Source organism: Magnolia sinica, chromosome 4, assembly GCF_029962835.1.
Source record: "Magnolia sinica isolate HGM2019 chromosome 4, MsV1, whole genome shotgun sequence".
In the NCBI taxonomy this organism is placed as follows: domain Eukaryota; kingdom Viridiplantae; phylum Streptophyta; class Magnoliopsida; order Magnoliales; family Magnoliaceae; genus Magnolia; species Magnolia sinica.
In genome coordinates, this window is record NC_080576.1 from 50,732,637 (window position 1) to 50,751,117 (window position 18,481).

An 18,481-nucleotide genomic window follows, 5' to 3' on the forward strand; every position below is an offset into this window, starting at 1 on the left:
AGGGTTCTTTTTCCCTGCTCCACTCCCAACGGATGCACTCAACCCATGAGTGTACCGAATTTCACTATTGGGGGTTTTAAATTAGTTTCACCTCTAACCTTTACAATCCTACATAAGAACCTACTCCCACAATAGAATATACATGGTTTTTTTATAAACTCTCCACGAATCTCGGTCGTACATAAGAACCTACTAACGTACACTCCCATCGGATGCTCCCACACGATTGGTTTTCTATAAACTAACCAACAACCTTGGTCGTAGTGCAAGGATGTACCTTTACTCCTACCGGAGGCTCCCATAGAGACTAACATATACACACTCATGTCTGGTGAATTCGGTCTTACACAAGAGGCTAGGTCGAACACAAGAAACTATCAAGTTTGGGTTAAAAACTCTTACCCTCATTCCTACATAAGGAAAGAGAGTAAGGACTCACTTAATGACACTTATCGAATTTAGCCATGTTGATGCGTCATTCTTTAGTTGCTTCTTCAAAGCTCTCTTGATTATGATGTCGATGTGTTGCCGATGCTTCAGCTCCAAGATCAAACACCTTACATGCGATGCTCTGATACAGTGACTACGGTGATAGGAGGTTGGATAAAATCTTATATAACTAATAGAAAGTTCTAATGCCTAAAGCATTCACCAAGATGGGTGTTTTAGAGGGTTTAGATAAAGATTTAATTATTGGTTCAAGTCTAATCTTTAAAACAAGGTGGAGAACAAGTTCATCTTTATCATTGAGGATTGAATCCTCTTTCAAATGATAAATAATAAGGAGTATAACTTAGATCTCATGGATTATGAGGCTTGAGATGAGAGATATTATTATGGAATCAACTAAGCTTCTATTGCACCAAAAACCCATTAAAATGACCAAATACCAAATACCCTTTTATAAGAAAACGATTTGTAATGGCTGTAAAATAACTAGTTAATGACTCTCCCGATATGATTGAATGGCCCTTTGATTGACCTTCAATGGGATATGAAATTGCGCGTGGTGGGCGATAGGATATGTGTTGTGGATGCTTTGGCAGAGCTAAGGAATGATGGATATATCCTAGGGGGTATTTGGGACCAATTAAAATTATGCTTTTTTAAAATATAATTTTCTACTTAAACTGATATGCAAATTAAGCTAAGTTTTGCAATTAACTCTAAGACTTCCAAGCCATTAGAAGGTTCAATCGCATAGACTACAAAATATATGCCATTCAAACAACTAAACTATAACCATGATAATGTACATGTGTATGTGATGTGCTGACTATCAACACTTAACATTCATCTAATCATACATATATATAATTAAACATTCACCACATAAGCATAATTAAACAAGTGCATAAAAAACAATCTCAAACACAAGCATGTATAGTGGCTTAGTGTAACACCCCGTACTTTTCAGTACTCGGGTATTACCATGAGTACCTTTTTTTTTTACACATGCACCCGCCACACACCCACACACGCGGTAGTGGGATTTCGCCATGTATGGGTTTCGAACCCCTTGTGTTGAAACTACCATGAGTACCTAACTTAGTATAAACACGACCTAATTCATCTGAATATTCACTTTCATTTTAACTTAAATCTGACCATTAGAAGGACCTTCACCTATAGATCAAGTCGTCCATCCATTGAATTCTAAAATAGACCATCATGTTATCTGAAAAACCTATTTTTAGGACTTGACCTCCTTGGTAGATGAGTCTAACCATCCGCTAGTAGCCTTTGTTATTGGGTCATTGAATCTATCAACCATTAGCCTAAGAAATGGAGGTGAATGATACATGACTAGACTATAAGAATTAGCCCTTAAATCCAGTCGTAAATCAATAAGTAGATAGTCCTTAGACCCTTAAAACCCTTAGTATCGATGTTGATCGAATCTAAAAGAAATCCAACCATTAGATTAGCAGGAGTCAACAATTGATCATGAGATCTTAGGTATGGCCCGCCTGAATTTAGGATCTGCCCCATCCTTTGGGCGGGGCCGTAATGCGGGCTGACAAAGCCAATGAACACAGTGGATTTTGTCAGGACATCTTTGTGGGCCCCACCTTTGATGTGTGTGTACGACCTGTGCATGCACCTACCATGCACTTAACTGGGAACCCCAGTCAATCGGGTTTAACCCGATGCAAATGGCAAAGGGCTTGGAGCTTTCTCCTGCTCGATGAATTTTGAAATGGTCAACATCCGTTTAGCTTGAATGTGGCCCTCCATCGGGCCCCCCCTTGATGATCCAAACCATCCATCTCATTAGGCAACTGAGGTTGACCAGAACGACGATCGATCCACTTGTTAGATCGCACATGTGTGAACGCAAATGCCCACGAAAGGGGGTTATATGTGTGGCTACTTCTGAAAACAGAAAGAATTCTATTTTTCCTCTTTTTGCATTGACAATCCACATGCATTGCCTCCTAAGATCCCAACCCTCCATAGGTGTAGATCCCAACCACCCATTTTAGGGCTCTCTCGCCTGTGACTCGAGCTTTCACCTACCGTCACAAGTGGAAACATAATCCCATTGTAAAAACTCTAGTAACTGTCCATTTGGTGGGTCCTATGGTGATCATGGGACTCGTCCACACTATTCATACATTGCTGGTCACGTGATTAGCCATCCACCAATAATCCCCCATTAACGGATAGATTATCTTCCCCACTTAGCTTAAGAAACCACCACCTTCTAGTGGAGCCCATTTGCTGATCTTAAACATCCAATGTGCATCCCTTAATGCCAAAGGAGCATCCCTGACCGTTATGTAGGCTTGTGTGAGTGGATCCATGGGAAATCAGCAATAGACACGAGTTCTCCTTTGAGTTTAAGTCGTAAGCTGCGATTAATCCTGTGGTTAGTATCACACACTCAAAGAGAGAGTAGTGGAGCCCATTTGCTGATCTTAAACATCCAATGTGCATCCCTTAATGCCAAAGGAGCATCCCTGACTGTTATGCAGGCTTGTGTGAGTGGATCCATGGGAAATCAGCAATAGACACGAGTTCTCCTTTGAGTTTAAGTTGCAAGCTGTGATTAATCCTGTGGTTAGTATCACACACTCAGAGAGAGAGAGAGAGACGTCATTTTCTTTCTATCAACGAACTACCACACTTAGTCGCGGACTCAGTCGAGCTGTGGTTCTAGTTGGGGCTCCTCCCCTGTCTAGAGAGAAAGAAGGTGGAGTGAAATAGAGCAGGAGAAAGGGAGAGAAATGTAAGAGAGGGAGGTGTGGGGCAGTTGCTCTCCCGTCTGAGTACAAGTTGGGGGCTGCTGGACCACACCACTTGTTGTGTTAAATTAACTCGGTTCAACGTCGAGTTGGGTGTATGGTTGGCCAAGTTTGGGACCTATATGGTCGTGAGAAAGAAAGAGAAGAACGGAGAAAGAGGGGAATAGAGGGAATTGTTGTTGCTGCCTCACTAAGTCGCTACCTGTGTTGTGGACTCACAAACTCATTGGGATGTGAGTTGCTGAACTTCATAGGAGAAAAATGTTAGAAAAGGGGAAGGGAGAGAGAGAGAGAGAGAGGGAACCAAGTTAGCTCGATTGAAACTGATTCTGACTATGTCGAGTTAGGCTTGGGCCTGATCTAGGCCTAGTTGGATGTTCCAGCAAAAGATGAGAGAGAGGGAGTGAGAGAAAGAAGAAAAGAAAAAGAAAAAGAGAGAAGGAGAGTGAAATAACACTACCAAAAAACAAGACAACGCTGATGGCTAAAAACCATCGGTGATGACTTTCCTCGACGGCTAAAAGTCGTCGGACGATCTGTCGGGAAAGGGGGCATCGGCGTTGCTCGCTGACAAATTTAAACCGTCGGCATCTTCGATGGCTAAAACCATCGACATTTTTGACGGCTGTGGGGGACGGTTTTAGCCGTCAACGTTTTCGACGGCAAAAATCATCCACGTTTCCGATGCCAAAGCCATTTAGCTTTCGACGGTTTTAGTTGTTGGCATTTTCATACGAGGGTCATTCGCCGAGGGCTAAAACCATCGGCGTTTGTCATGAATTTAAAAAAATAATAATGAAAATTAATTGCCTAAAGTTGTTTTATCAACATCTTTATAAACTCCGAATCACCTACAAATAAGTTAAAACTTTTGTAAATTTTATAGCCAACAATTCAACAATGTAATGGAAGTTCCTACCTGAAATATAAATTGATCTATAAAAAAAGAAAAGTGAGAAACTGAATGAAGTTCAAGAAATACAACCCTTGTACAAAAAGAACAATGCAATATTACCTTCTTGACCAATGATACGCTAATGTTTGTGTGACCAGCCCCAATATCTTTGGGGTAATCCACTTCAAAAACACAACCTATGAATATAACAACATGGCATGGAAACTATTTGAGAAACAAAACAGCCTATGAAACAAATAGAAAAGTGAGTTAATAAAGTTTAAAGTGGATGTTGTCACTTTCTTTCAGTTATTAGAGAATCTATCTTGGTATGCATGGCACACGCGCATGAGGGTCTATTTTGTTGATTCTGCAACATTTACTATGGACGTTTCATAGACCAAAAACTCACACTGATTAGACAGTCCTATCCCTTCAAACAAATCAACTAGGATGTTTCTGATGGCACAATAGATTTTAAAGCTCTTTCAATACCTGCATAACCAAGATAGAAAAACAAATGGGTTACATCTATTAGGAAAAATTGGTTTTGACATAAAAATGGCACAAAAAATCAAATGCAAAATGAGTGCCTAAATGGGTTTCTTTTGTAGCTCAGAATAAGAAAGGAAGAAAAGGAAGCAAGCCTTGAGCTCCAACACATCCATTTAAGCATTGATGCAAAATTTTACTTTTTGAGGTAAAATTTATAGTTGTAAAATAATTGACTATATCCTTCTACAGAAATAATGATTTTTTCTTCAAAATAAAATACAAAATCCATCAAGGAAATGGTAAGATGATCCAAGACATGTAGGCCTATCAACAAGCTTCCCTAGGGTAGGTTTAGATATAGACTTTTAACTGGTCAGGTCAGGCCTATCTGGGTGGTCCTATTCAAGATTTGGATTTTGATTGGCTAGGGCTCAGCCCACTGACAGACCTATAGTGAGGGGAAGTGGATTCACTTGCTTGGGATGGTGTTTTCAGACCTTTCCCTATTGTTGGGTATTCTTTCCTCTAGTAAATATTTAGCATATCAACAATACAATTTAATTCAAAGAAGAAAAAAAAAAATCTGAAATTATTGGGTGTAGCTACACAAAATTTAATTGTCAGAAATTCATTAAAACCAAGAATAACAGATCAAACGACTATTGATTAAAACCTTTTTAGTATATAATTAACGATATATGCACTAGACAATGGTCTTAAGAATTACCAATGATTCTGTCGAGTAGTAAAGAATATGAGGTAAACCAAGTATGGTTGTTGCAACCTAATCAATGATTGCATCCACTTTGAGATCTCCTTGGTACCTGATACCAGAATGTAAAGCAAAAAAGGCCACAGTAGAAAGATCCAAATTAGCAGGAAAAGATATTTAGGTATGTAAAATGAAGCATACATTTTGCAACATGGTCATGGACCTTTTTGTATCATTCTCAAGTGAAGAAATTTTAGGCACTAAGAAGCTTCGATGGGATGCTGGAATAATAACATTGGTTTGCTAAAATAACAAATAAATTGTGGAAACTCACCTAACAAGACAATCTGAACTCCTACAACCAGGAGGCAGCAGTGCAACAAGGGAAGGAAGGCCTACATGCATCACTAAGAATCAGAATGAGCACACTACAAGCATATAGACATGCAGAAAAATGGCTTAGAAGATTTTAGACTGGACAACATAATAAATTAAATAGAACATATGACAAAAAATGATGAAGCAGCTTATGTGGTCTCCTAAGGCTTGTAAATCTCACAGGGTGGTTTTGCATCTTCTAACTCCAATCAACATTTTGAAACTCTGATAACTCATGAAGAAAATGGATTTGAAAGAAAATGATGGCATGCCATAGCATTATAAGGAAACAAAGAACAACAACTCATTCATTTTTTTAAAATGCTACAAGGTTCACAAATGATAAGTACCACTTATTGAGTCTATGACCCCAAATGTCATGAGAGCTTGAAGACCCGAGAAATAGAGGATTTACTTTATTGGGATCAATTGAAAACAACAAATAGAAATTCTCGTGGTGATGAAGTAACCGTGAGCAAATAATAGTCAAGGCCTCAAGGAGAAAATGAAATGATTATAGTACAATAAATAATTAATTTATTTCACACGCAGAACAGAAAGTGTCACACCCCAGATTCGTCTGGAACTCATGGGAATCCCGATAGCCGATTTTGGCACCGACAGCCTCCGTAGTACCCCATTCTCAACTCCTGGCACCCATTCACCAGGTTCAGATCCTGGGATCCTACAAGGAGGATTTCTATAACATAGTCCGATCCATAAGAGTATAGGTAAGATCATAACATAGTAACCACATGAAATAACTGCAGGAACACATTACAAGATCCACTAAGAATTTAAACTTTTCAAGATAGAAGGCGTAAGGGGAAATACAAAGTCTATATAAAGGAAACTCCAAAAGGATCAGCGGCACACCCTAGCTCCTGCTCCACTCTCTAGCCTAGAATCACCTACATGCATAAGCTTATAGAAAGCTTAGAGGGCGGTGTAAGTGTATGTAATACCAGTATTGAAAAGAAATATCAGAGAATGTAGAAGCTCGGCATGAACCATGAACACTATCAATGCCACTAGCCATACCAAGGCTAAGTTATGACAATCATGAATGCAACAAGCCGTACCAAGGCTATGCAAAGAAATGCATAAGTATTGGGTGCCATACCGAGGCGACAAAAGCCCTATAAAGCCAATACCAATGCAATGCAATACATGTCAATACTCATATTAAGTCCACAATCATATACAGTTCCACTATAGGGAAATCACCGGGGTCAAATACACTACATGCTGACTACCGCTATCCCAGCTACGCAGCCCAGCGAGCGTAAAAGACCTCACTACCCACCTGTGGACAGCCAATCACCAACAAAGCTCGACAGTAGCGGACCCATTTACGAGTTGGTCAAACTCGGCCTAGTATACACCCTCTTCACCTGGGAGGGTAAGGCCACACCCCTTCTCAACCAATCACGCTACAGTGGGAGTCGTAGCCTAATGGTATAAGGCACTCGGATGCTCATGTTTTCCACTCGGTCTCGACGTTGAGGCATCTCTTGGTACCAGGAAGGTTTAGGGGCTTTAACCCAAGGACATCCTACGTGCCCTAAATGCTCAAGTAACATTTTCGATATCCAATATGACCAATCACTATACTCCTGTAAAGGCTACGACCCTGATGAAGCAAGGGCGAATATAAACCATGTAATGAATGCTAGATGCATGAATCACGCATACCAGTCATGTGTCAACTCCAAGCATCCAACATGCTCAAGAGGGGAACTCCATCCCTTTAGGAAACCATCATATCTGCCCAATGACACAACCATGACCACACGCACACAATGCCAACCAAGCGCACAATGGTGTATATGGGTCATGCAGATGAACAAGATGCGTTATGCGGTGATGTATGATGTCATCGCTCCCCCTATCTAAGTAGGGACTAAGTCTAGGTACTTAGACAAATTCTCTAATGGGGGCCCAATAGTCTGGGCTAGCCCACAAGGCTAAGGAAGGACAATGACATGGGCCTAGCAAAGGTCTATGGTGGACCTTTAACCACTCATAGAGACATGTGGGCCTACCTTAGGGCCATAAATGTGGACATCCAACCACAAATTGTCCCAAGAAGGTATCTTAAACAATAATCTTTCATGCATCCGGGCCCAAGGCCCACACATCACCATAAATAAGAGAAGGGCAGCCATAACATTCCCCATACATGCCATATTGGGCCTTAAATAGATGGCCCAAGGCCTACTCAAACATGGGTCCAAAGGCAACACACCTAGCCCAACCCATATGCAATACTATAGGCCCATAGGGAAGGTTAGGGCCCAACATAAAGATCACCAATTCCATATATTGTGGTGGGCCTAGTGAGCAGCCCATTACTCAAACCTCATGGTAAAGAATCATGCTCTAGTCAAGTAAGTTGGGCCTACAACCTGGCCCAAGAATATAATTGATTTGGTGGGTAACTAACGGCCCAACCATTTGTGAAATCCAGCCCACTAACCCAGCACAACATTATGGTGAAAATGGCCCAAGATTCCACAGGGCCTAGCAAGAAGGTTCTAGCCCATGTGGGCCTAAAGAGTCCAACAATCTAACTACATACATGGTCCCAAATAGCCCAATCTATGGTGGGCCTCAAGGTCGCATTAATTAAGCCCAAATTTTGGGATTAAGGGAATGAATTAGTCCATCTAAGGTCTTCACAATGTGGTGGGCCCCACTCCTTAAATTCTCAGCCTAAAGGTAATGTACATTTACAATATATTGCTGGATTTTTGTTCCGCCAGTTTTGATGGGCCTGTTGGAGCCCAAAAAATGGTCCATCTAATTGGAGTAAGGATTTAGAGTGGTTCAACATTAGGCATAGGGGCCCCACCACATAGGGAGCACCCTAAATACATCAAAAATAAGTGGGCCACACTGCTGGAACAAAGGTCCAGCGGCAGCCCCACCATGGGCATCCCACATGGGTCAGGGCGTCCCAATGGGCTGGATGCCCAGTCCTACATGAATGCATACGGTGGGCCTCACCTTGGAAAGCTCCACACTAAGGTGGGCCACATACAAGAGGGCCTCAAAATGAATGGCCACATGGATAAAATACACATCATGGTGGACCACAAAATAGGTGGGATGGCCAGCCTTGCTGGATGTCCCTACCATGGGCGTTCAGCCAGGTGGGCTGGTCTAACCACCATATCTAGAAAACCGGTTGCCCGATTGGCCTGAAACTTGGTAGGTGAGTCCCAGCAAGGGTGGGACACCTCTAGAATAAATTTTAGAATTTTACAATCATGGAAAATATTTTTAAATTAAATGGCAATCGAATATGCTGCAGAATTCTGGTTGCTGCAGAATTCTAACTGTCCCTATGTTTGGGATCTTATGGAGTGGGTCTAGACCTACCCAAACCCTTGGAAAATTTGTGGGAAGGTTAGTACTACATATGGACAACAAGTGGGGTCCTCTGGGGTGGCCCACTTCTTCCAGAAAGTTAGGTAAACATAGTGATTTCTGTCATATAGTATTGCTGAACTGTCCAGAAAATTCTGGACAGTTAGCCATCTTTAGCCCAACCCATGGGCCTCAATCATGGGAGATAGGGTTTGGGTCCCATACCACATCAAAGTGAGGTCTACACACTACAAAAGTCCTAAAGAAATTTAGGGTAAAAGGGTCTAGAAATAGATCTAAACATCAACCCAAAACACATACTCCAACTGGGCTGAAATCTGGACAGCAACATGTGCTGTCCATATTTTGGCCCATACAATATAATCAAAGGGCCCATAGCCCTGATTTAATATGTGGGGTCCACCTTGATATGTTAAAAAAATTCTAGGCCTATAAGTTCACCCAAACCTCCATGAAAAGTGTGATTTGGAGGTCACCCAAACCATGCAAGCATGGTTGGGCCTAGACGTCCAATCAAGTGGGCTTGGACCACCGTGCTTGGGGCCTAGGAGGTTACTGACCTACTTTGGTGGGCCACACCTTATTAACATACATAGAAGAAAATATAGAGAAAGGTGAGATAAAAGGAGCAAGAATCGGCCATAGGTGGGTGGTCCTGCCATTAATGGGCCACCCGCACACAATCCACACCATCACTATTCATATGAGTTACATGCATGGCAAGATACATTAAAATAAATTGTTGGATGGTAGGGGTTTCTTCCCTACATGCATGCAAAGGCCTAGATGGCCCATGAGATGCAAGAAATAAGAGGAAATCATCACGGTGGGTCCATGGAAAATGGCCCACCATGGAATGGATTATGTAGGATCTAGGCCCTTAGCCTTCATCTTAGGAGCCATTTAGGGCCTCCACCATGGATTGGTGGGCCCTACATGCTTCCATGCATGTAGAAGAAAGAAGAGAAGAAAGGGAAGAAGAAGAAGAGGTGAAGAATGTTGATGAAACACCCACCTTGAAGAGATGACTATAAACTCAAGATCAAGGTTCTATTCTTCAAAAGGGAGGTGTTTGAAGGTTGGAGATGGGTTCTTAGTGGTTAGATGGTGGTAGAGGGAAGGAAGAAAGGGCTAAAGTTAGGAAGAGAGGGATGGGACGTCCATTGCTAAGGAGGGTGAGAATGAGAGAATGAGGGGGAGAGATAGAGAGAGAAGAGAGGTATAAGGAAGCAATGATTTCTCTTGTTAGAAAAGAGAGAAACCCCATGATGAGTCTTGGGTGTGGTAACCAAGGCTAATGATAGCCTCTCTAGCTAGCTACTCTAGGCTAGGTTAGGTTAGGTAGGGTTAGGTAAGGTTAGGTGTGTAGGTTCGCTAGAAAGGAGCACCTAGGTAGGACCCACCATGGAAAATCATGTGGGCCCCTATCAAGTGGGCCCCATGCATGATGAGTGGTCAAGAATTGATGGGTCAATAACATAAGATGTACATGTTAGATTCATGCATGGGATGCGGTGTTGGAACCACGGCGCCGATGCGGTCAAAATGGCATAAGTTTCGAGTCGATCCTAATTGGGTCTACGTGACTGGACTTAAGGATGACCGCAATCACTATCCATAGGTCGCGGGTCACCGGGATTCGACTGGTAGGACCGCGAGACTTAGGGGAACGAAATGCATACTCGGGTAAGGTCTTACATAAAGAGAACATCTCTTAGCTATAGGCATAGATACAAGGTCAAAAGGCACGAAAATTTATTCAAGTTTTTCCTAAAAGCCATGTCAATGTTCCTTGCATTAGTATAATAAATTTATTCAAGTTTTACTTACTTGGATGGAAATGAGAATATTTATAAGAGATTGACCATATGTGTCATGGAATTCTCAATAGGGACAACAACCATCATAGCTTTAAGCATTGGAACAATCGTGCCTGCAAGACAAGAAATAAGCATGTAAAGAAAACATAACCAGAATGAGTATCTGGTTAGGCATGCTAAGATCTTAGTTATCATGCATTCAATCTCAATCAACAAAGCATTTCCTAACCCATACCCATACCACACTTGAGCTCAATTACGTATAAAAATAATAGATAACACAAAGCTTCTGTTATATAACTATGCAACTCTGGTGGATGCATTCACTACATTGTTGATTTAAGATCTTTGGCTTACTTCACTTCAATTAATGATTCCATCCCCTCAATCTCATATGTCAGCAAGGTGTAAAGTATCAGTTAAAACTAGCACACATTGTGCACATATTGGCTGATACATCCTGGCACACGTGCACACGCACGCACACACACACCACAAAACCAAAAAAGAAAGAGAAGAAAAAAGAATGAAGAAGAAGCATGAAGAAGGAAGAAGGAAGAAAAACGGTAGCTCCCGTGGACCACAACACAGGGAACAGTGAGGGAAGAAAGGACACCCAGATAGAAATATGTTGAATCATGTTTGGGCCCCATCATGGTGTGTATATGCAATCCATTCTTCTTGTTACTTGTGCTCCATCAGGATGAAGGGATGTTGAAAAAAATCAGGTTAATGAAAAACTCAGGTGGACAAAAACACATGAATTTAGAGATTTTGGGAATGTTTTTGTTTCATATTGTCTAGTCCACCTGTGTTTTGGATAGTTGGTATTTTGGCTCATATTGAAGTGGTGGTGACTCATATTGCTGACATGTGGCACTGATGTGCAGCTAGACAGATCATCGAAATTGTGGGTCTTATAACTCATTATGGGCGAAGCATCTCAAAAAACAACTGATCAAGCAATCCTTAGTATCTGATTGATGGCTATCAAGTAGATGGTCAAAAGTAAATAGTGAGTAGTCCAAATTTGAAGGGAGAAATTTGATGGTTGTATTATCTTCTAGTTCAATTCTTTAGTTATGCTTCACCCTGGATGTGTCAGCTCTTTGGATGATCTGGATTACTATACAACTATGCCATGTGTATGGTTGAATAGTCACCACCATTTTTGAAATGGTGCAAAATCAACTAATTAGAACGCCTAAAGAGAGTAATCCTGACTGTTGGTTTGGTTTAATTCACTATGAATGGACCATTCTCAAGAATCATTTCACGTTTAGAGGTCCCAAACCAATTGGATATACAGTTACTCTCTCTCTCTCTCTCTCTCTCTCTATCTCTATCTCTCTTTCTCTCTAACCGTCCATCTATTTGGCCACAAATTGAAAGCGTAAGATTGTCTTATAGATCAGTGATTTGGGGAATAGTTAGTGTATGACAACATACAACAGATAAAGTATTCTGGATCACCTAGCCATGGTCCCACTTGTTGGAATTGAAATAGTCTTTATTGGCCAATAGGTATAGGTTTTAAGGGTCACTGATACAGTACAAGAAACTTTACCTAATTTGTCGATTTTGCCTGATAAATACATCAGAGCAATAACGACAGCAGGAAGAATCTAAATGAGGTAGCGATAACCATTGGTGAAAAACTCCAGATTTCGGGAAGAAACCAATAGTTGCTGCAAAACAAACATCAGAAACCAAATTCATATAATAATAACACACTGGTTTGTGTTTAATTCCTCAAAAAATCCACATGGCAATTGACAGTAACAGAACACAGGAAAAACTGAGCCATGACAATTAACACGGCCAATGCTGGAAAAGAATTCTTCCCATCAGAATATGCTGGTTATTTTAACATAGTTGAAATAAAATAAAGTAGAAACAGTGAGTGAAATGCACATCTAAAACATAATTGAAAAATATTCAAATCAAATTTTGTGAATGAATGAGAATCCATGAGATCCACTATCTAGGAAAGAAAGCTAGTTCAAACTTGTTGAATGGAGAACACCTTAATCCATAGCTGAAGTAGTAGACTGAGTGAAAGATACCTCGTTTCAACAATAAGGTCTTGGTATCGATTCCTGTAAAGCCCTGAAAATCGGGGGTCGAGCAGAAGCTCAACTCCCGAGTTCCAACGCATCACGTATGCAACATAAATAATGATGATTAAATGTTGTCTGTATTAGTACATTAAACATGAATGGGATTACACTAAAATAGCATATCATACTCCAAAGATGATTAAATTTAGTAAGCAGAAGACTGTGATAGATATATAAGGTATATGAGTGGTTACAAATCCCCAGAGTATGATCTTGTCACCAGGATGAATATATATATGTTTGTTCCAAAATATACAAAATGACAAAGTGTAGTGTCCCACTAATTCATATCCCTGCAATCCCGTCGATCAACACATGGTCTACACAGACCCGCCTGATAGCTGCATATAGGAGAACTCCTCATCGTTGAAAAAGTCAAGCTCTTCTTCGTAAGCCTTGCCATCATCTGCAGCTAAAACAGAGTCGGGTTGGTGTTTTAAAACACCATCCCAGAGTGGGAGTGAGTGATCAACTCAGTGGTACTATAAAGCAAAGGTTAATATGTTATCAATTCGGTCAAGCAGTAATGATAAAGTAGTACAACAATCATGTCCTAAGTACTCTTATTAATGCAGGAAAGATATGCTATAATGATGCATGCCCTCGCCTGCACTCCCTCAGCGACATCATCTCACGATCTCGCATGGCAAACTCCCTAAACGTGCGCTTCCTCGCCAAAGCACATGCAATGCGATGCATGGTCGTGTTAGCCAAGTAATTTATTTAGGCTTATTCATACAGCAGATTCGAGAAGCCAAGGTACCTCCCTTTATATCATTTACCCAAACAATGATCCATCTAGGGTCGTCAATCCTAGTTAATCACATACGATAGGCAAGTTATAGGGCAACATCAACCCTGATTTAAAAGCAGTGAATAGGCAAGTTCAGGTCGCTACAGGAGGCTCATCACCTTGATGTAGGCCTAGTTTATACTTGAGGTCACTATGGGAAGGCTCGTCACCTTAGCATAGGTCGACAGCTCGAATACAGTGTCCCAAATCACCGTATTCAACTCACGAGTTTGGATTGCTCACTGGTCACTACGGGAAGACTCGTCACCCCAGCGTAGGCCGACAGCTCAACCACGGTGTCCCATATCACCATGCCCGGTTCATGAGTCATAACGGATCGTGGTACCAAGGTTGAAATGGGCTTTACATTGGTAAGGCCTAACCACTGTCGACAATCACCATACGGCTCGAATTCACCGAACATATCCGTTGTGGCGAGACTAGTTCGGTCACTCAATCAGAAACCGTTACTGATTGCCTGGACTACGTAGTAGTCCCAATCAAACTTTAATGCAACATGGAATCACATGTGAAGTCATAACAGCATTTAACAACCAATTCATATATGATTCTCATTTGAGCATTTTAACAAACATATTGAACGTTTTATCATACATATGCATTTCATATATAAATTATGTATTTAAAATTTAGGTTACTTAATGGAATTTGTATGTATAAATAAGGTATTTGAGAATCCTATGTCAACACCGTTAATAATCACAATCCATCAAACATATGCGTAGCTCTTCTGTCTACTCTGTGCTGCAAGAAGTTGACGCTTGATAATGTTGGTCTTCTTTGAGGTCGCCTGCACTAACTCTGGGCCAATCAAACTCTTCTTGCCAACCACTACCTAGCAATGCGGTGCTCTACATGGGCGCCCATACAGTGCTTTGTAGGGTGTCATGCTAATGCTGGCTTGAAAGTTGTTATTATAAGCGAACTCAGCATAGGTAAGACAGTCATTCCAACTATCCTTGAAATCAAGCACACAAGCTCGCAACATATCTTCTAACACCTGATTTACCCGTTCCATTTGCCCATCAATCTATGGGTGGAACGCAATACTGAACTTCAGTTTCACCCCCATTGCTTCCTAGATACAAGTCCAGAAGATAGACGTGAATCACGTGTCTCGATCCGGCACGATCTTCATAGGAACTCCATGCAGACGTACTATCTCCTTGATGTATAGCCTGGCCAAATCATCTGATGAGTTTGAGACTCTAATTGAGAGGAAATGAGCTGTGTTCATCAATTGGTCCACAATCACCCAAATGGAGTTATTTCCCTTCCTCATCTTTGGCAACCCCGTAATGAAATCTATAGAGATGAAATCCCATTTCCATTCAGCTATAGGCATGGACTGAAGTAAACTAAGAGGTCGGCGATGCTCGGCCTTGACCTACTAGTACGTGAGGCAACGGGACACAAAGTCTGCTATGTGGGCCTCCATGTTGTCCCACCAGTACGAATGCTTCATGTCTCGATACATCTTCGTACTGCCAGGATGCATTGCCATTCTCGAATTATGAGTGGCTTCTAGAACTTCCTTTCTCAAGTCATGAAGATTCAAAATGCATAGGCGGCCACGATAACGTAATCCCCCATCTGAACCAACTCTCCATTCGGACTCTTCGCTGTCGGTTGCTTGCTCTCTCACTTTTATTAACCATTCATCTTCTCTCTGGGCCACAATAATTCAGTCATCAATAAGTGGCTGCTAGCGGATGTGTGCGATGCTCTCAGACGGCTCCTCCACCCTAAGTTTTTGCTCAAAGTCTCACACAATTTCTTCCATGTTCTGTTCTCCTATCATCAGTGGAGCTGTAAATGCTATCGTCTTCTTGTGGCTCAATGCGTCTGCCATAAGGTTAGCCTTGCCAGGATGGTAGGAGACCTCAAATTTGAAGTCTTTCAAGGTTTTCATTCATCATCGTTGCCTCATATCCAGGTCTTTCTACATAAATATGTATCTGAGGCTCTTGTGGTAGCAAAAGAGCTCGAACTCCTCTCCGTAGAGGTAATGTCTCCAGAGCTTTAATGCAAAGATGATGGTCGCCAATTCCAAGTCGTGCGTAGGGTAGTTCTCTTTGTGTTTCCTCAACTATCGTGATGTATAGGCAATCACCCTATCCTTCTGCATAAGAACACAACCCAAACCAACACGAGAGACATCGGTGTAAATGGTATATTTGACCCCCTTCTCTGGCAATACTAGCATGGGTGCGAAGTCAACCTGTCCTTCAGTTCCTGAAAGGCTGCTTCTACCTTCTCATTCCAAGCAAACTTGAGATCCTTCCAAGTGAGTCGCGACAACGGTCTGACTATCTTGGAAAAGTCCTTAATGAATCGACGATAGTAACCTGCCATGCCGAGGAAACTCCTCACTTCAGTAATTAAACTAGGCTACTCCCAATCCTGAACTGCGGTCACCTTAGCAAGGTCCACAACTATTCCTTCCTTGGACCCACATGTCCCAGGAACTTGACTTCTCTCCAGAAGTGGCATTTCCTGTATTGAGCAAACAAATGGTTCTCCCTGAGAGTATCAAAGACTGCTCGTAGGTGCCCCTCGTGATCTTCCCAACTCTTGGAGTATATCAGGATGTTATCTATAAATATGACGATGAATCGGTACAAATATGTTTGAAACACCCGGTTTATTAGGTCCATGAACATGGCTAGCACGTTTGTGAGTCTAAATGACATCACAAGGAACTCGTAGTGCCCAAAGCTGGTTCTGAATACTGTTTTCTATATGTTGTCATCCCTGACACCCAACTATAAGTCGATCTTTGAAAAATATTGTGCCCCTTTTAACTGGTCGAACAAATCATCTATCCTGGGTAAAGGATACTTGTTCTTCACTATCACTTGGTTTAACCTGCGATAATCAATACACAATCATAGTGATCCATCTTTCTTCTTCTCCCCAAGGGGATACACTTGGTCATATGAAGCCTGATTCCAACAGACCGTCGATCTGTCTCCTCAATTCCTCCATTTCACATGGAGGCATGCGATACGTCGGTAGTAAAATGGGTGTCGCTCCGGGCACAAGGTCGATAATAAAGTCGATCTCGCACCGAGGAGGTAGTTAATGTTTCATCCTAAACACGTCTGTAAAATCTCAGATTACATGCGTGTTCCGAAGTGTCGTGCCATCAACATTCTCTAGCATGGTAGCATAACAACTAATATGTTAGTACCAACTGACCTGAACTGGGAAAGTAAAGGTCGTGCCCTCAGATCCATGAGCTATCACCACTCTAGTATCTCAATTGATCTTTGCCCTTATCTCGGTGAGTCAATCCATACCGAGGATAACATTGTAATGACACAGCGGGGCGACAATCAGGTCAACGAGTACTGTTTTGCTCCCTAAGTCTATCAAGCAACCCTTACAAATCTTGGTAGTATCTGAGAAGGTCCCTGTGGTGGTAATGAGTCTCACCCCAACCATAGGAGTAGTTTTCATCACTAGTCGCTTGACTACTGCACATGATATTATTGAGATAGTGGACCCGGTGTCCACTAATAAAAATACGGGTGTACCTTGGATGTGAGTAGTGACTTCGAAAAGCCAAAGGCAATGTAACTGCTGACTCAGACGCTTCAGCTACAAGCGCATCCACTCACACCTACTGAGAATGGTTCGGTTGTGATGCCATAGGTCATTGAGGCAGCCTAAATCGAGGTGCAGGTGGCACTGATTGTAGAGGTGGAGCTGAGATAGCTTGAGGTAACTGACGGTTGATCTTTTGAGGAGGGGTGAAGCCGTTGTCCCTCATCCTAGTAAAGCGATAAGTGTCAGTATGGCCTGACCTCTTGTAGTAATTGCACTATAGATTTGATCGGCTAGGCTGTGTCGGTGGAGTCATAAGCCTGGGAGGTGAATTTACACGTGGCCTCTTGCCAATGAACGGTCTGCTCGGCAAATCAGGTTGAGGCCTAGGGCCCATGGGCACACGTGTATGAGATAGTCTGTACTCATCCTTCTTAGCTAGTGCAACACATCTTCGTGCAGATATTAGGCCGCAGACCATCTGAGAAACGTCGCATTCACATCGGCTTGTCTACTAGTATGAAAGGAGCGTTTCTGGCCAGCTCCGTAAAATGGTTCTCATACTCTGCTACCCTCATCCGTCCCTGTCGGGGGCGAAGAAGCTCTCCTTCCTTCTCATTACGGTACATGAGGGGAAAGTACTTCTCATGAAAGCAGGTCTCAAAAGCTTCCCACGTCCATACATACCCATCAGCCACTGTCCAAATGATGCTGTCCCACCATTGACTAGCCTCCTTCTTGAACATGTATGTAACTAACTCAACCTGCTCTGCCTCAGTGCAATGCAGCGGCTTCAAAATCTTAGAGATACAGTCAGGACAGTGTTCGACCTCCTCACGTTTGTGAGTACCCACAAAAGTGGGAGGTCGGAAGCACTAGAATCGCTCAAATAAACCGATAGCATTCATGTTTCCAACAGGGTGCACAGGTAGTGCAGGCGGGGCCACGTTCATGTTCTGGGCAAGAGCCCCCACAATAGTGGTCCAAATCTGCTACTGCTACTGCTGCATAAGGAGCATCATCTACTCTAACCTATCAGGAGGAGAAGCCGCCAGAG

The 18,481-nt window shown here is 42.1% G+C and overlaps 2 long non-coding RNA genes across 4 annotated transcripts in view; both read right to left on the minus strand.

The window, feature by feature from the left end:
* Nucleotides 1–4,213: 4,213 nt before the first annotated feature.
* Nucleotides 4,214–11,002, minus strand: LOC131243103 (uncharacterized). Of its 3 annotated transcripts, XR_009169866.1 has the most exons (4): nucleotides 10,952–11,002; nucleotides 5,685–5,745; nucleotides 5,366–5,462; nucleotides 4,214–4,638 (listed from the first exon to the last, which is right to left on the minus strand). It is a non-coding gene; the product is annotated as an uncharacterized LOC131243103 (long non-coding RNA). The 3 variants fall into 3 exon arrangements; XR_009169865.1 differs by lacking the exon at nucleotides 10,952–11,002 and having other exon boundaries at nucleotides 5,685–6,260; XR_009169864.1 differs by lacking the exons at nucleotides 5,685–5,745; nucleotides 10,952–11,002 and having other exon boundaries at nucleotides 5,366–5,678.
* Nucleotides 11,003–12,326: 1,324 nt separating this feature from the next.
* The window catches only part of LOC131243105 (uncharacterized), a 67,827-nt gene continuing 61,672 nt past the window's right edge, over nucleotides 12,327–18,481 (minus strand). The window contains exon 2 of the long non-coding RNA XR_009169867.1: nucleotides 12,327–12,629. This is a non-coding gene — a long non-coding RNA (uncharacterized LOC131243105). The remainder of the gene's footprint in view (nucleotides 12,630–18,481) is intronic.